General features: G+C 42.6%; 1 long non-coding RNA gene across 2 annotated transcripts in view; it reads left to right on the forward strand.

Annotated features, from left to right (window-relative positions):
• LOC308625465 overlaps nucleotides 1–18,367 on the forward strand; it is a 79,041-nt gene that overhangs the window by 15,179 nt on the left and 45,495 nt on the right. The gene's annotated exons all lie outside the window — the stretch shown is intronic.

The following is an 18,367-nucleotide window of genomic DNA, read 5'->3' on the forward strand; positions in this document are numbered from 1 at the left end:
GGTGGTGCTCTGGATCCCCTGTCCTTGCGCACCCCAAAACAATGGTCTCTTGCCTCTCAGGCAGCGCCAGACTTTTTCCCGGACTACCTGCCGGCTAGCTGTGGTGCACTAGCCACCTTCAGGCTGTGTTCACGCAGCCAACCCTGGTCCTCTCCGGGGGATCTGACCTCCAAAGCCCGAGCCTCAGCTCCCAGCCCCAACCCCCCCCAGCGGGTGAGCAGACAAGCATCTCGGGCTGGTGAGTGCTGGTCAGCACTGATCCTCTGTGCGGGAATCTCTCTGCTTTACCCTCTGTACCCCTGTTGCTGCACTCTCCTCCGTGGCTCCGAAGCGTCTCCCCTACCACCCTCTGTCTCCGCCCATGAAGGGCCTTCCTAGTGTGTGGAAACTTTTCCTCCTTTACAGCTCCCTCCCAGAGGTGCAGGTCCCTTCCCTATTCTTTTGTCTCTGTTTTATGTTTTTTCTTTTGCCCTACCCAGGTACGTGGGGAGTTTCTTGCCTTTTGGGAAGTCTGAGGTCTTCTGCCAGCGTTCAGTAGGTGTTCTGTAGAAGTTGTTCCACGTGTAGATGTATTTCTGTGGTATTTGTGGGGAGGAAGGTGATCTCCACGTCTTACTCTCCTGCGATCTTGAAGGTCTCGATCTCTGGTAGCTTTCTTATCTATCTTTTTTTTTTTTGCGGTACGCAGGCCTCTCACTGCTGTGGCCTCTCCCGTTGCGGAGCACAGGCTCCGGATGCGCAGGCTCAGCGGCCATGGCTCACGGGCCTAGCTGCTCCGCGGCATGTGGGATCTTCCCGGACCGGGGCATGAACCCGTGTCCCCTGCATCGGCAGTCTTACTCTCAACCACTGCACCACCAGGGAAGCCCTTATCTATCATTTTGTGATGCCCAGACGTGCCCCCACCTAGGAGGTAGGCAGGTGTTAGTGGTTCTCCCCTTCCAGAGGAAGAAGCGGGTATACAGAGGCTAATGGGTGTGCCCATGAACAGAGCTAATTAGTGGCCATGCAGAGAGAGGATACAGATGTCCTAAATGCTGGCCCAGTTTCCTGAATCTGCCAATTCTGCCTTCCCCTGCCCTTGGTCCCTCCACAACTGGGTCCGTCTGGACTGTTCAGGCAGCTTTCTTTCACTGTCAGTCCTCAGGAAGGGCCTAATGCTAGTTAGGAAGTGGAGTTCCAGAGCTTGCTGCCCTCTGGGCACTACAAGCAACATCAGGAGCACAAGAGTTTGGCCCAATAGCTGCCACCAAGGACTGCTTTCTGCTTCACCTGGGATGGGGTCCAAGTACCTCAATTAAAAAACTGGAAGCCTTTGGAAAACAGCTTAGGGAGAAAGAGAGGTTGAGAACAACAAGAACTTATGAACTGCTGTAGGGAGTGTAGATTGATACATCCACTTGGGAAAACCACTTGCCATTATCTGCTCTTTTGGAAATATCCATACCCTATGGTTTAGCATTTCCACTCACATGTTTATAGCCTACAAAGTGAGCCTCAAACCAACAGGAGACATGTACAAGAATGTTCTTGGAGCATTATTTGTAATAGCCCTTATCTGGAAACAGTTCAAATGTCCATGAACTATGGAAGGGATAATTGAATTGTGGTAGTCATGGAATGGAACATTACACAGTAACGGAAATGAACACATCACAGATACATGCAATGGCATGGATCAATCTCATGAACACAATTGAAAGAAGGAAAGAAGCCAGACCCCAAAGAATTCCTACTGTAGGCTTCCATTTATAGAAAGTTCAAAAATAAACAAAAGTATAAATCACTGTTTAGGAATGCACACTGTGATGGCAAAATTATAAAGAAAAGCATGGAAATGATTACAGTAAAAGTCAGTGGTAATCTTCCATAGAGGGTGGAAAGGGTATGGTTTACAACTGGAAAGAAGTATGAGGGAGGTCTCTGGAGTGCTGGCAATGTTCTAATCTCTTGGTTTAGGGTTTCACAGGCATGCACTTGATGATAATTCATTAAGCTATACCTTTGTGTTTTATGACTGTCCGTATGTGTATTATTCCTGTCCCTCCCAGCACATAGATTCTCATAGGTGGCAATTACCCAAACTAGAATTTGAATCTGGGTCTCCCTGATCCTTCCACAACACAGACTCTCAGCCATGGTCTTGGGACCCTCTGTCCAGCCTTCTTTACCTAAATTTTCTTATCTTCTAAGCTAGGGGTTCTTAACCTGGGGTCCCAAATCCATGTCAGGAGTCTGTAACTACCCTGTTGATCTTTGTCAAATTGTGTGCACATGTGCCTTTTTCTGGGGCATGGTTCCTATGTCCTCTTAGGATTCCTAGAGTGGTCTGTGGCCCAGGACTTGTTAAGAACCATTGCTAGAACCCATACAGCTGGCTTAAACAAACAAACAAATGGATAGAAGTACACCAGGCCTTAAGACCCTGGAAAGTCCTGGCTGTGGTGACTTTCTGGCACTCCAGAGCCACGCAGTCTTTGTTTTCCTTCCCATTCTGTGTCTGCACTTCATCCTTGTCTGTGCCACCTCAGCTGGGGCCAGGGCTGGCGGACACAGGTGTTACCAAGAAAGCTCTGCATGTGGGTGGAGTGGGAACAGCTCATAGGGAAGCAAGAGGAGGCCAAGTGGGCACAGAAAAAGTGTCTGCTACAACTACAAGTAGGAGGACCGTTAAATGAAGAGTCCAGAAAGCCTGAGATTTGAGGAGATTGTCCTTTGAGCTGGGGTTTTCCCAGTCGATTCCCAGGCCTCTTTCTCAGCCCATTCCAGTTTTGTCCAGATTCAAATGAGGGTTCCAGGGCTCACACCCACAAACTTGCATGCTTGCTCCCATGTGCCCCTCCCACCCCAGAGCTCATTTGCCTATGTCAGCTTCTTTCCCCCTTTGTTCCACCTCTCCAGGGCTGCAGGGCTGGCTTCCAACACAAAGCCCACATTTTTACCACACTTGTCCACACTCCTTTTTTCAACTTAAAATGGCTTTCTGGTTTTGTTCACATTCACTCTCCTGAGACCCTCATAATAGGAGACCTTGAACTAGGACTTCAGAAAAGGAGTCTTTATTAGCTAACTGCTCAGCATGAACTTCTCAGGCAGAGCCAGAGTTGTGGTGTGGGCCCCTGGAAATCAGGATATCTGGGCGCCTCTCATTTGGGTTCTTTTAGTAATTTTCTAAAGTTGCTCTGGGCAGATCACTGCTCTCTGAGGACGGGATCTTTAAGGTTTATTCCAGTTCTGATTCTCTGTGCTTTTAGGGCTCTTCTGGCACTCAGTATATGGTGGGTTGTGTAAGTTTTATAGCATTCCCTGAGAAGCAGCCCAGGATTTTATAGGTTCATGCAACTGTGGGAAACGGGTCCAGTTGAGCCTCAGGGACACCCAGAACCCAGATTATCACCACCCTCTCTCCATCCCTGCCTCTCTCTATTGGTCTTATTTTCTTAGATCAGCTTTCTCCACTGGGCTGGAAGCATGGCTGTTAGCAGTCTATATGTTTCATATCTTTTCTGATGGAGAAAGATTAGGTCTCTCTCCTCACTTCCACTCAAGAAATATTAGGGGTGTATTATTCAGGATAAGCTAGAATATACTGCAGAAACAAACATCCTCCACGATCTCAGTGCCTTAAAACAATGGGGTTTACTTCTCAACACCTGTTCCATGTCTCTCATGACACTTAGGGTCAAGTGGCAGAGATGGACCAGTGAGCCTGCTCTCAAAACCAGCCTGACTGGGGCTACTCAGATGGAGATGAGGTTGAGATGCTATGGGAGAAAACAGCACCTATCTTAGCCTTGGAAAGTGAGAAGAGAGTGACATGGATGTTTCCTTAAAGGAGCTGATGCTTGAATTGAGCTTTAGGATATAGCAGAAATGAACAAGGTGGAGGTGGGGAGGGAGGGTTCTGGCTCAGGTAAAGGAAAAAGCATCTGTAAAGGTTTGCATGCAAGACAGACATGGAACATCCTAGGGATTGTAAACAATTCACTGAGGCTTCCCCAGGTCCTTTGCTGATGAGCTGTGTGATCTTGGACAAGCCTCAGCTTCCTCTTCTGTAAATGAGGGACACTAATAGTATCTATCTCCCCAGGTGGTTATGAGGATTTAGTGATAATGCCTGTATATCTCTAGCGCTGTTAGTTGTAAGCTCCTGATAAATGTTATAGATATGACCAGCGTTGAGAGGCAAGCAAGTGTCATGGTTAAGAGCGTGGATGCTGGAACCTGATTCCCTGGGTTCAAATCCGTGCTCTGCCATTAATCCCTCGGTGTAGGAATAAAGTTAGTAGGTAGCTCACTAGGTTTGTGTGAAGATTAGGTGCGGTAACACACGTGCAGTGCTGGTGCTTGGAACACTCTGGGTGTGTCTGTGTGGCTGTGGATCGGTGGGTGGCAGATGGAAGAGGTCAGCAGGGGCTAAGGCATGTCCTTCAGTTACAGAGATTGAGACAGATCCACGTTTGTGCATCCTGATGCTTAGACAATTATTGTTCCTCTCTAAGAAAAGCATGCAAAATGATGAATACAAAGTTAAGCATGAAGGTGAATGTTTGGTCAGAAGGATGAAAGGAATCATAACAAATACAAAAATTTTCAAGGTGTCCAGTACTGCAAACAGCATAAAATTCAGAAAAATACACAATATTTTTATTAGTTATCTGATATCCCCTATTTTTATTATTTTCCTACCTTGTTTGGCTGCATGCTCTTTAATCACCTCTTCATCTTGATAGGGATTTTATTTTTTCTGTAGAGAGAATAGAAAGATAATTCAGTGTGGTTGATCAAAATTTGTTATATGGATAGTTTGGAAATATTTATTTTAACCCCACAACAAGTGTCATAAACCAGTGATGTCATATAAATTTTTTTAGGACTGCTGTCATGAATGAACTGTAAGATTTCAGGGCATTTAAAGTTTTCTTGCACAGTGACTGCTATTAAATGCTCATTGAATTGATGGTTCCGGTTCCCATTCGCCGGCATGTCCTTACTGTTCTCATGGTAGTGTGTATCAGATGTTTTATATTATTTTCATAGTTGTCAGTATTTGACAAATCAGTAAATAATTCTATTCTCAATATGTTCCTGTGATTCACTCTTCTTCCTTAATTAGATTATTAATCCAAAGGCCTAATTATTATTTCTATTTGAAATGTGTCTCTCCTTCTCAATCAATTACTATTTTGGGTATTATGTAAAATTGATTTTGTTAATCTTCTCAGTGTCAGATAATTTTCTTTGATTTCTTTGATTTGCTTATCTTTATTTCTTTTTGTTTCACGTCATTTTTTATGATATGAATTTCCTCTAGAGGATTTCATAAATATATTTAAAGATGCAAAAGAAGGTATTCTTCTTATATATCATATCAGGAGTCTGGCAATTTCTCACTTCTTTTATTTAAAAGTTCTCAAAGCATCTTTCCAAGTTGTGATTAAAACAGAATATTCCCAAACTCAGCCTTCTCTTAGCAAGACCCCAAAATGCCCTCAGCCAGGACAATGCCACCTAATGGAAGGAAAATGTGATAAAGGAAAGATGGGGTGAAAAGAAACAGTGATTTTAATAGATAGCCATTAAAATATCTTAAATTTTCAAATTTTACAAAAACATATAATCACGTGACCCTTTGCTAGGGTCTGTCCCAGGGCCTTATATGGGCCCAGAAGCTTAATCTTCATTGCCTTCAAGGTAAGCCTGCCTCTGTCAGGCTACATCTTTGCCTCCTCCAGGAAGCCCCCTCTGATTGCTCTCAGTGAACCCATCCTTTCCCTCACTCACTGCACTGATCACATGGACTGTATTTGTGGGTTTACTCCTCTGTATGCTCTTGCCAGCTCCCTGAAAACAAGGTCCTTGCCTTCCCAGAGCCTAACACTGGTAAGTGTATTTATTAATTTAGGTGCTGTACTGTGGCCTGGGAATTAATTGAAATTCATTTGTACTATGTACAAAGCCCTGGCTTAATCACTACCTACTGTTACAAAAATTAATCAGATTTTTGCCCTCAAGCACCTTCAGTGGGCACAAGGTATACATAAAAATAAAATTTTAAAATAGCTTATTAGAGGGCTTCCCTGGTGGCGCAGTGGTTGAGAGTCCGCCTGCTGATGCAGGGGACACGGGTTCGTGCCCTGGTCTGGGAAGATCCCACATGCTGCGGAGCGGCTAGGCCTGTGAGCCATGGTCACTGAGCCTGTGTGTTCAGAGCCTGTGCTCCGCAACGGGAGAGGCCACAACAGTGAGAGCCCCGCGTACTGCAAAAAAAAAAAAAAAAAAAAAAGCTTATTAGAAACGATTTTGTTACATATCCAACCTGAGCTGCTTTTCAAAAAAAATTTTTTGAGGCAATCGTAGATTCATATGTAGTTATAAGAAATAAAACAAAACATCTTGCATAACTATAGTATAATATCACAATCAGGAAATTGATATTAATACAGTCTATTGAATTGATAGATTTCACTAGTTTTACATACATTAATATGTATATTTAGTTCTATGCAATTTCCTCACATATATAGGAGTTGCTTTTTTTAAAATTTATTTATTTTGTTTACTTATGTTTTGTCTGTGTTGGTTCTTCATTGCTGCGCACGGGCTTTCTCTAGTTGCAACGAGCGGGGGCCACTCTTAGTTGTGGTGCGCGGGCTTCTCATTGTGGTGGCTTCTCTTGTTGTGGAGCACAGGCTCTAGACACGCGGGCTTCAGTAGCTGTGGCACTCAGGCTCAGTAGTTATGGCTCGCGGGCTCTAGAGCACAGGCTCAGTAGTTGTGCCGCACGGGCTTAGCTGCTCTGCAGCATGTGGGATCTTCCCAGACGAGGGATCGAACCCATGTCCCCTGCATTGGCAGGTGGATTCTCAACCACTGCGCCACCAGGGAAGCCCCTAGGTGTTGCTTTTTAAAGTATCTTAATGCTTAAATATTTTTAGAAAATACTACAATGTAATAATAAGAGATGATTTGAAATAGTAATGAATAAAGGTACTTATAATCTTGCATTTAAGATTCAGATTTTACTCTGAAGGAGAGGAAGCCACTACAGCAGTTAGAATTTTTTTTTTTTTTTTTGACCATGTGGCATGTGGGATCTTAGTTCCCAGACCAGGGTTGGAACCCACATCTCCTGCATTGGAAGCGCGGAGTCTTAACCACTGGAACACCAGGGAAGTCCCAGAATGTACATTTTTGAAAGCTCAGTGTCTATATAGTGGAGGTGGACTGGTTGGAGGGGGCTACCGGTTAGACATGGGCTGTTGACCCTGCCATGTCTTAGACCCTCTTGGAATCTCTGCATGGAGTACTAGGAGGAGATGCCTGCTGAAGCCAGTACCTCTCTAGGTGCCACCCCCTCGACCAGGACCCCGCCCACCTATCATCAGGCCCCCTTCCCTTCTTATCCAGAACCTATCCTCTCGCCCAGGGCCCCGCCCTCCCACTCTGGCCCCGCCCATGGTCCCTCCCACCCCCAGCCAGGCCTAGGCCTCCCCAGTAGGCCCTGGGCCCACCAAACTTGGCGGATTTGCGGAAAGCACTGAGACCCCACTAGTTAAGAAAGCCCATAAGCTCAGTCATTGGCGCTCCCCTTCCCTCCCTTAGCAACTCCTGAGTCTTCCCTCCTGCTCCTGCTGGCCTGATGGGCCCTTTTACGCGTGAGCCGCTTGGGCGGCTGTTGCCTTTCATTGCTCAGGATTGGGTTTCTCCTTCAGCCCTACAGGTTGAACCCAGGGGAGCTGCCTGGGGTCAGAGGTTTCGAGGCGTGATGAAAATCCCCGGGGTCCTGGACCTCCAGCTGTTCCCAGACTGCAGGCACCAGAGCTGGGCCTTCTGCGGTGGGCAGGTGGCAGAGGGGGTGGGGACGACAGGAGAGGCTACCCTCAGAAGAGGGCTCAGAAGAGGGCCTGGGGTAGCTAGGCTGAGTCACGCTGTGGTGGCATCGCACTGTGTGCTGCAGGCACGTCGGGAAGGGCTGGGCCCAGCGAGGGAGGGCAAGGTCGTGTGTAGGGACAGGGCTTGGGTATGGGGTGTGCAGGCCCCAGGAAACCCAATGGCAACATTTGCTGAACCATTCCTGAGAGCCTGACCCTGAGAATACAGGGGTGAGCAAAATTCTGACAGCCCAGTTGGGGAGACAGATGGTAAACACATACTCACAAGAGTATAAATATGTAATTACAAATTGTGAGAAGAGTGAAAGGAAAACACAGGGGACTACGTGAGTCTCCTGGGAGCTGGACTTCCCTCTGGAACCTTCCTGGTCAAATCTAAACCTGAATCTTGGCGCTGCCACTTATGAACTGGGTGTCCTGGATAAGGTGGGTGGTCAAGCTGAGCCATGGACTGTTGGGTCAGAAAGGAAGCGTGACCCTAAAGCCTTGTGTAAGCTGGTTTTAGAAAGTCAGGGAAGTCTAGAAAGGTGGGAGCTTGGTAGTTACTTGGAATATATATTTATATTTATTTATACAGCTCCAGTCTGTGTCCCCTCTGCTATGCTCTGAATATTTGTTTCCCCTCAGAATTTATATATTGAAATCCTAATGCCCAATTTGATAGCATTAGGAGGTGAGACCTTTGGGAGGTGATAAGGTCATAAGGGTGGAGCTCTCACAAATGAGATTAGTGCTCTTATAGAAAAGGCCTGAGAGAGCTCCCTTGCCTCTTCATAAGGAGAAGTCTGCAACCCAAAAGAGGGTCCTCACCCGCCCATGCTGGCACCCTGATCTTGACTTCCAGTCTCCAGAACTGTGAGAGGTAAATTTCTGTTGTTTATAAGCCACCCAGTTGGTGGTATTTTGTTATAGCAGCCCAAACAGACTAAGACACCCTCCTTGGAGGTATTTTCTGACCTCTTCCAGGACCTAAACTGGATTAGAATACTGTCTCAGTGATCCCACAGTGCCCTATGCTTTATTACAAAGTACTGCTGCACTGTCCTGCAATTTCTTGTGGGCCTTCCTCAGCAGTTCCAGACTTCTTTTTTTTACTTATTTATTTTTGGCTGCCTTGGGTCTTTGTTGCTGCACGTGGGCTTTCTCTACTTGCGGCGAACGGGGGCTACTCTTTGTTGTGGTTTGTGGGCTTCTCATTGTGGTGGCTTCTCTTGTTGTGGAGCACAGCCTGTAGGCATGTGGGCTTCAGTAGTTGTGGCACGCAGGCTCAGTAGTTGTGGCTTGCAGGCTCTAGAGTGCAGGCTCCGTAGTTGTGGCGCACAGGCTTAGTTGCTCCACAGCATGTGGGATCTTCCCAGACGAGGGATCGAACCCATGTCCCCTGCATGGGCAGGTGGATTCTTAACCACTGCACCACCAGGGAAGTCCTAGCTCCAGACTTCTTGAATCATGCATGGTGATTAGTCATCTCTCTTTCTGATATCCAGCAGCAGCATCTTTATCCCCATTGGCATCATCATCGTAGCTAACACTTAGGCAGTGCTTTCAGTGTGCTCTGCACTGTTCTAACCTCTTTACATATATTCTTTCATTCCAATCTTCATTATGGCTCACTGTAGCCACTTTAATAAAAAAGTGTTGAGTAAATAAATAAACACAATGGAAGGAGAAAATCACTAATTTTTTTTTTCTCAGAGCTCTTGGAAATCTTCACAGTGGAGGTGACTTAAAGGTGGGTTTTGAAAGCCAAGTTCACCAAGCAGAGAAGTGGGGAATTCATCATTCCAGAGTAGTTCAGGCAGGTGGGAGGAGCACATCAGGTGTTCAGAGAATTCAGGCAGTTAGGTAAGTGTGGCTTGATGTTGGGTATAGGGGGTGAGAATGGGGGTATAAGGATTGGAACAACATTTACTTGAATATGTAACTTTAAGAATACTTGTTAAGAAGGCAGTTTTTTGTTTTTTGGGGTTTTTTAAATTAATTTATTTATTTTTGGCTGTGTTGGGTCTTCGTTGCTGCGTGCGGGCTTTCTCTAGTTGTGGCGAGCGGGGGCTACTCTTCGTCGTGGTGGCTGGGCTTCTCATTGTGGTGGCTTCTCTTGTTGTGGAGCATGGGCTCTAGGCACACGGGCTTCAGTAGTTGTGGCATGCGGGCTCAGTAGTTGTGGCTCGCGGGCTCTAGAGCTCAGGCTCAGTAGTTGTGGTACACGGGCTTAGTTGCACCGCGGCATGTGGGATCTTCCTGGACCAGGGTTTGAACCTGTATCCCCTGCGGTGACAGGCAGATTCTTAATCACTGCACCACCAGGGAAGCCCAAGAAGGCAGTTCTTTTTGTTTTTGTTTTTTAGTTCACTATATGTATCAGATATCTAAAGCAATGATCTCTAAAAAAGGGGGTGGGTTGCATGCCTCCTGGGGATGTACTAGATGATCTTTAGGAGATGTAGGAAGAAAACGTTGGGAATTTCTGTGTTAATTTTTTCTTACTCTTTAAACATTCCTATTTTGGTATAAAGTTTAGAACAGTACTGTCCAACAGAATTTTTTGTGATGATGGAAATATTTTATATCAGCACTTGAAATGTAGCCATTATAGCTGAGGAACTGAACTAAAAAATTTTTTCGTATGTAAATTAATTTAAATTTGAATAGCCACATGTGACTAGTGACTACTATATTGGGTAGCACAGGTTTAGACTGTCCATTGATACTGTAGTTTATGTGTATAAATTAATAAATAAGTGAAAAAACATATGTGCAGCTCAGGTTGCTTATGACATATGCAATCAAAAATGTTTGCAGACCACTGGTCCAGAGACCAAGATGAAAATAAAGAGCTGGAACAAAAGTACTAAAAAATTACAGAGATAGGGTAGCCCTGGGGGATTATTCAGAGATGAGATCTTATAGGTCCTTGGTTTTCTTGAAGAAAGTAAGCCTTGGACCAAGAGAGGAGGGCCTGAAACTCACAGCTTCAGTCTTACTTCTGCATGTGACAGGCTGTCTATCACATACCAGCCTTTCCCTGTCCATCTCCTACCCCCTGACCCAATTGTTCTCTCTCAAGCACTTCGGCAGTTCGTGATGACACAGTTGTTTACTTGCTTATTGTCTGCCTCCTCCCAAGAACTGGACTGTAAGCTCCATGGAGACAGCACCATGTCTTTTTGTTTACTACTGTATGCCCAGGGCCTGGCATACAGAAAGTGCTCAGAATGTATTTGCCCAATAATGGCTATCGAGGAGGGGAGTAGGGCTCACACTGGGAATAATGAGAGATCAGACTAAACAGACATTGGGAGATGAGGAGAGAGACTGATAATGGGCCTTGAAGGCCTCTCTGAGCAGTTAGTGGCACAGGCACAGCCCAGCAGCCCACACTTGTGGTCAGTAACTGTCGGCTAATGGTTGAAAATCAGTGTGCTTTGAGTCAGATGGACCTGGCTTTGAATTCCAGTTCTACCACTTACTGTGGTATGACCTTAGAGAATTTACTCAAGTTCTCTAAGTATTTAGTTTCCTCAGCTGTAAAATGACGAAAATAACAATACCATTTCTTAGAGTTGTTAGTTGGATCAAAGAATATAATGTATGCAAATATATGTGTATTAAGCATTAGTACATAGCATATATGTACATAGACTATATACTATATAGTAAAGATACTATATAGAGATATAGAGAGCTTTTATTCAATGTTCATTGAATTAATGAATAACCTGAATAATACACCCTCTATAGACAAAGGATGGGAAAATGACCATGGACTAAAAGGACTGATATTCTTTGATGAAACAAATTGTTAGAGCCTCAAATGTAACTAGTCACAAAGAACTTGATGCACTAAATTGTCCCTTAGAAAATATAGGTTTACTTGCCTCAAAGCAGTTTGGCTGGTTGTAACAAAAGCCTTAAGAACGTTTATTCCTTGTTATCCAATAATTCCACTTCTAGGAATCTCCACTAACCAAGTAATAAGAGATTAAAAGGCTTACTTACAGAACTATTCGCTGATGCCTTTATAGTACGGCCCCAAATAATAAAAACCTTAAATAGTAAGCAACCTAATCATCCAGTAGTAGGGAGATTGCTTAAGCTAAGAACAGTATGACCATGTGAAGCAATACTATTCAAGTTACTAAAAAACCAAGTATTTCCCTGGTGGTCCAGTGGTTAGGACTCCGCGCTTTCACTGCTGAGGTCGAAGAACTAAGATCCTGTAAGCCACGTGGCCAAAAAAAAAAAACCAAAAAAACCCCCCAAAACAAAGACCAAGTGTTTCAGTATATAATTTCATAGGGAAAAATGTTTGTGTTACAACAATAAATGAAAAGAGTTTATAAAATTCTATACGATATGATCACAATTGCAAATATATATATATTTAAGACTATGAAGACAACACTAAACTGTTTGCTGTGATTATCTTTGGTCGGTGGGTGAGTGGTGCACGGGTCTGCCCACTGATGTTCCATTCCCATCACTGGCCTTAGCTCCTGGGTGAAGTTCAGCCACCACAGCCACTCTGCTCCGGGTGCTCCATGAGGACACCCAGACTGTTAGCACTTAGATGCACTCTTGAGATGGGAAGGGTCTTCTGCCAACCCTCAGTGTGACTCTTCACCCATGAGTGGACTCAAAGAAGGCTCTTTCTGAGGATGGCAGCATGGAGGAGAGGGCACAGGACTTGAGAGCTAGAGAATCTAGTTTTAAATCCTGCCTTGGCCGCAAAAGAGTGGTGAGACTTCAGGCAAGTTCCTATACCTCTCTGCACCTCGAGTTCCTCATCTGTAAAGTAAGGGGAGTGGACCGAGATGATCTCTAAGGTGCCTTTGGGCTTCAACATTCTCTAGTCTCCTTTCATTTGACCAGTATTGTTGAACACCTTCTCTGTTCCAGACACTATTCCAGACATTGGGAATAAATAGGAAACAAGGCAAAGGTCTGTCCTCTTTCTATAAACTGTAAGAGAGTTTTAGCAGTATTTTTTGACTCATCATTTCCTAAAATGAGTTTTTAAGTGCCCTTGCTTTCCCTTCAGCTCTTTTCTCCTTACTTCCACTTTTCAAACTTTTATTTTTGTGTTGTCAAGATTGATACTTTTAAATTCTGTTAGGTAGTGACACTTAACTCTTCCATACTTTCTCTATTCATTGATTCTAAAAATTTTAAATCAGTAACTATTCATCACAGAGTCAAGTTATTGCCTTTTATTACATTTCCTTTTGGGCAGAGCTTTTTATTTCCTGGAGTTTCTAATTGCCTTTCTTTTTCTTATACAATTTGCCTGTCTCATATTTTCAATTTAAAAACAGAACTCTTCCTCATGGCAGGTATAGAAGTCAAGGTTGAATCAGGGAACAGAACCACTGTGCATGTTAGGGGAGATGGAATTCATTACAGGAGCTACACACATTATATCTCTAGATCTGTCCCCACCATGAGTGGGAAAATTACCCTCCCTCACTCCAAATTTCTCTCAAACTCCTCTGACTCGTGCATTCTCCAAGACCTAGAGCCCTGCTATTCAAAGTGTGGTCTCTGCTATTCAAGGCATCATCGGCTCCACCTAGGAATTTGTTAGAAATGCAGAATCTGAATCTGGCCAGGGTCCCAGGACATTTGTATGTCCAGTAAACTTTGGGAAGCACTGGCCTGGGTTACCTTATGGAGTGTGCCATTTTCTTTTCTTTTTTTTTTTTTTACAACTTTATTGGAGTATAATTGCTTCACAATGGTGTATTAGTTTCTGCTTTGTAACAGAGTGAATCAGTTATAAATAAACATCTGTTCCCATATCCCTTCCCTCTTGCATCTCCCTCCCTCCAACCCTCCCTATCCCACCCCTCCAGGCGGTCACAAAACACCGATCTGATCTCCCTGTGCTATGTGGCTGCTTCCCACTAGCTATCTACCTTACGTTTGGTAGTGTATATATGTCCATGCCTCTCTCTCGCTTTGTCACAGCTTACCCTTCCCCCTCCCCATATCCTCAAGTCCATTCTCAAGTAGGTCTGTGTCTTTATTCCTGTTTTACCCCTAGGTTCTTCATGACATTTTTTCCCTTAAATTCCATATATATGTGTTAGCATACGGTATTTGTCTTTCTCTTTCTGACTTACTTCACTCTGTATGACAGACTCATTACAAATAGCTCAATTTTGTTTCTTTTTATGGCTCAGTAATATTCCATTGTATATATGTGCAACATCTTCTTTATCCATTCATCGGATGATGGACACTTAGGTTGTTTCCATCTCTGGGCTATTGTAAATAGAGCTACAATGAACAATTTGGTACATGACTGTCTATGAATTATGGTTTTCTCAGGGTATATGCCCAGTAGTGGGATTGCTGGGTCATATGGTAGTTCTATTTTTAGTTTTTTAAGGAACCTCCATACTGTTCTCCATAGTGACTGTACCAATTCACATTCCCACCAACAGTGCAAGAGGGTTCCCTTTTCTCCACACCCTCTCCAGCATTTATTGTTTCTAGAGTTTTTGATGATGGCCTTTCTGACTGGTGTGAGATGATATCTCATTGTAGTTTTGATTTGCATTTCTCTAATGATTAATGATGTTGAGCATTCTTTCATGTGTTTGTTGGCAGTCTGTATACCTTCTTTGGAGAAATGTCTATTTAGGTCTTCTGCCCATTTTTGGATTGGGTTGTTTGTTTCTTTGATATTGAGCTGTATGAGCTGCTTATAAATTTTGGAGATTAATCCTTTGTCAGTTGCTTCATTTGCAAATATTTTCTCCCATTCTGAGGGTTGTCTTTTGGTCTTGTTTATGGTTTCCTTTGCTGTGCAAAAGCTTTTAAGTTTCATTAGGTCCCATTTGTTTATTTTTGTTTATATTTCCATTTCTCTAGGAGGTGGGTCCAAAAGGATCTTGCTGTCATTTATGTCATAGTGTTCTGCCTATGTTTTCCTCTAAGAGTTTGATAGTGTCTGGCCTTACATTTAGGTCTTTAATCCATTTTGAGCTTATTTTTGTGTATGGTATTAGGGAGTGATCTAATCTCATACTTTTACATGTCCCTGTCCAGTTTTCCCAGCACCACTTATTGAAGAGGCTGTCCTTTCTCCACTGTACATTCCTGCCTCCTTTATCAAAGATAAGGTGACCATATGTGCGTGGGTTTATCTCTGGGCTTTCTATCCTGTTCCATTGATCTATCTTCCTGTTTCTGTGCCAGTACCATACTGTCTTGATTACTGTAGCTTTGTAGTATAGTCCGAAGTCAGGGAGCCTGATTCCTCCAGCTCCGTTTTTCATTCTCAAGATTGCTTTGGCTATTCGGGGTCTTTGGTGTTTCCATACAAATTGTGAAATTTTTTGGTCTAGTTCTGTGAAAAATGCCAGTGGTAGTTTGATAGGGATTGCATTGAATCTGTAGATTGCTTTGGGTAGTAGAGTCATTTTCACAATGTTGATTCTTCCAATCCAAGAACATGGTATATCTCTCCATCTATTTCTATCATCTTTAATTTCTTTCATCAGTGTCTTATAATTTTCTGCATACAGGTCTTTTGTCTCCTTAGGTAGGTTTATTCCTAGATATTTTATTCTTTTTGTTGCAATGGTAAATGGGAGTGTTTTCTTGATTTCACTTTCAGATTTTTCATCATTAGTGTATAGGAATGCCAGAGATTTCTGTGCATTAATTTTGAATCCTGCTACTTTACCAAATTCATTGATTAGCTCTAGTAGTTTTCTGGTAGCATCTTTACGACTCTCTATGTATAGTATCATGTCATCTGCAAACAGTGACAGCTTTACTTCTTCTTTTCCGATTTGGATTCCTTTTATTTCCTTTTCTTCTCTGATTGCTGTGGCTAAAACTTCCAAAACTATGTTGAATAAGAGTGGTGAGAGTGGGCAACCTTGTCTTGTTCCTGATCTTAGTGGAAATGCTTTCAGTTTTTCACCATTGAGGACAATGTTGGCTGTGGGTTTATCATATATGGCCTTTATTATGTTGAGGAAAGTTCCCTCTATGCCTACTTTCTGGAGGGTTTTTATCATAAATGGGTGTTGAATTTTGTCAAAAGCTTTCTCTGCATCTATTGAGATGATCATATGGTTTTTCTCCTTCAATTTGTTAATATGGTGTATCACATTGATTGATTTGCGTATATTGAAGTATCCTTGCATTCCTGGAATAAACCCCACTTGATCATGGTGTATGATCCTTTTAATGTGCTGTTGGATTCTGTTTGCTAGTACTTTGTTGAGGATTTTTGCATCTATGTTCATCAGTGATATTGGCCTCTAGTTTTCTTTCTTTGTGATATCCTTGTCTGGCTTTGGTATCAAGGTAATGGTGGCCTCGTAGAATGAGTTTGGGAGTGTTCCTCCCTCTGCTATATTTTGGAAGAGTTTGAGAAGGATAGATGTTAGCTCTTCTCTAAATGTTTGATAGAATTCGCCTGTGAAGCCATCTGGTCCTGGGCTTTTGTTTGTTGGAAGATTTTTTTATCATAGTTTCAATTTCAGTGCTTGTGATTGGTCTGTTCATATTTTCTATTTCTTCCTGGTTCAGTCTTGGAAGGTTGTGCATTTCTAAGAATTTGTCCATTTCTTCCAGGTTGTTCATTTTATTGGCATAGAGTTGCTTGTAGTAATCTCTCATGATCTTTTGTATTTCTGCAGTGTCAGTTGTTACTTCTCCTTTTTCATTTCTAATTCTATTGATTTGAGTCTTCTCCCTTTTTTTCTTGATGAGTCTGGCTAATGGTTTATCAATTTTGTTTATCTTCTCAAAGAACCAGCTTTTAGTTTTATTGATCTTTGCTATCGTTTCCTTCATTACTTTTTCATTTATTTCTGATCTGATTTTTATGATTTCTTTCCTTCTGCTAAGTTTGGGTTGTTTTTGTTCTTCTTTCTCTAATTGCTTTAGGTGCAAGGTCAGGTTGTTTATTCGAGATGTTTCCTGTTTCTTAAGGTAGGATTGTATTGCTATAAACTTCCGTCTTAGAACTGCTTTTCCTGAATCCGATAGGTTTGGGGTCGTCGTGTCTCCATTGTCATTTGTTTCTAGGTATTTTTTGATTTCCTCTTTGATTTATTCAGTGATCACTTCGTTATTAAGTAGTGTATTGTTTAGCTTCCATGTGTTTGTATTTTTTACAGATCTTTTCCTGTAATTGATATCTAGTCTCATAGCGTTGTGGTTGGAAAAGATACTTGATACAATTTCAATTTTCTTAAATTTACCAAGGCTTGATTTGTGACCCAAGATATGATCTATCCTGGAGAATGTTCCATGAGCACTTGAGAAAAATGTGTATTCTGTTGTTTTTGGATGGAATGTCCTATAAATATCAATTAAGTCCATCTTGTTTAATGTATCATTTAAAGCTTGTGTTTCCTTATTTATTTTCATTTTGGATGATCTGTCCATTGGTGAAAGTGGGGTGTTAAAGTCCCCTACTATGAATGTGTTACTGTCGATTTCCCCTTTTATGGCTGTTTGTATTTGCCTTATGTATTGAGGTGCTCCTATGTTGGGTGCATAAATGTTTAAAATTGTTATATCTTCTTCTTGGATCGATCCCTTGATCATTATGTAGTGTCCTTCTTTGTCTCTTCTAATAGTCTTTATTTTAAAGTCTATTTTGTCTGATATGAGAATTGCTACTCCAGCTTTATTTTGGTTTCCATTTGCATGGACTATCTTTTTCCATTTCCTCACTTTCAGTCTGTATGTGTTCCTAGGTCTGAAGTGGGTCTCTTGTAGACAGCATATATATGGGTCTTGTTTTTGTATCCATTCAGCCAATCTGTGTCTTTTGGTGGGAGCATTTAGTCCAATTACATTTAAGGTAGTTATCGATATGTATGTTCCTATTCCCATTTTCTTAATTCTTTTGGGTTTGTTATTGTAGGTCTTTTCCTTCTGTTGTGTTTCTTGCCTAGAGAAGTTCCTTTAGCATTTGTTGTAAAGCTGGTTTGGTGCTGCTGAACTCTCTCAGCTTTTGCTTATCTGTAAACGTTTTAATTTCTCCATCAAATCTGAATGAGATCCTTGCTGGGTAGAGTAATCTTGGTTGCAGGTTTTTCTCCTTCATCACTTTAAATATGTCCTGCCAGTCCCTTCTGGCTTGCAGAGTTTCTGCTGAAAGATCAGCTGTTAACCATATGGGGATTCCCTTGTGTGTTATTTGTTGTTTTTCCCTTGCTGCTTTTAATATGTTTTCTTTGTGTTTAATTTTTGACAGTTTGATTAATATGTGTCTTGGCATATTTCTCCTTGGATTTATTCTGTATGGGACTCTCTGTGCCTCCTGGACTTGATTAACTATTTCCTTTCCCATATTAGGGAAGTTTTCAACTATAATCTCTTCAAATATTTTCTCAGTCCCTTTCTTTTTCTCTTCTTCTTCTGGAACCCCTATAATTCGAATGTTGGTGCGTTTAATGTTGTCCCAGAGGTCTCTGAGACTGTCCTCAGTTCTTTTC

This window comes from Mesoplodon bidens (genome assembly GCF_964165515.1).
Source record: "Mesoplodon bidens genome assembly, chromosome: 11".
Lineage (NCBI taxonomy): Eukaryota > Metazoa > Chordata > Mammalia > Artiodactyla > Ziphiidae > Mesoplodon > Mesoplodon bidens.